Here is a 764-nt window from a genome sequence, read left to right on the forward strand (position 1 = left end):
TACAAATCTTTAGAAAACCTTTTTAGTGTACATGAAAAAGTGTGACCATCCGACAAGCTAATCCAAAAAAAAAATGTATTTAAAATGTCACTAAAATGCAGTATTTAAATCTCCTAATTAAATAGAATATTAGTCGAACAACTGCAAAAAGGTCCACTATATGAGAAAAAAGAACGACCCCTTTCACTAGGCTGACTATAAGCCTGATAATGTAAAGAAAACACCAAAAACATACTTTTAAGTGCTGCTCTTTTCAAGTGTTGCAGTTTGATCAATTTAGGCCTGTAGATTCCCATTACAGTGTTTAAAAAAAAAGGTTTTGCAGTTGTGTAGCCAATTAAAGTTACATTGTGGCTATAGACATTTACAGCCCATTTTATATTCTATTGCATTGAGAATTTGTGATCATTATTTGATTGCATCATGTTCAGCTCTCTTAGACACTGTAAAGTGTTAATATAAAATTGATATAATAAGCTACAATTATATATAAAAAATAAGAAATAGAATAAAATATAGAATATAGTCTATAAATAAATTAATCAAAAATAAAATAATAAATCGCTACTGTGTAATTTACAACCAGACATTTTAAAATATTTTAGATACATGTTATTTGGAATTGTAATACAATTTTAATACATCTCTGAGAATAGTCATCCACTTAACCCATGCCCAAATTAGAGCCTATGGGCAAGGTTTATTGCTGAGCTACAAAAAAAAGAAAAAAAAAGAAACTGAATTAAATGCTTTAATTAAATGTT

The sequence above is a fragment of the Danio rerio genome, chromosome 7 (assembly GCF_049306965.1).
Source record: "Danio rerio strain Tuebingen ecotype United States chromosome 7, GRCz12tu, whole genome shotgun sequence".
NCBI lineage: Eukaryota > Metazoa > Chordata > Actinopteri > Cypriniformes > Danionidae > Danio > Danio rerio.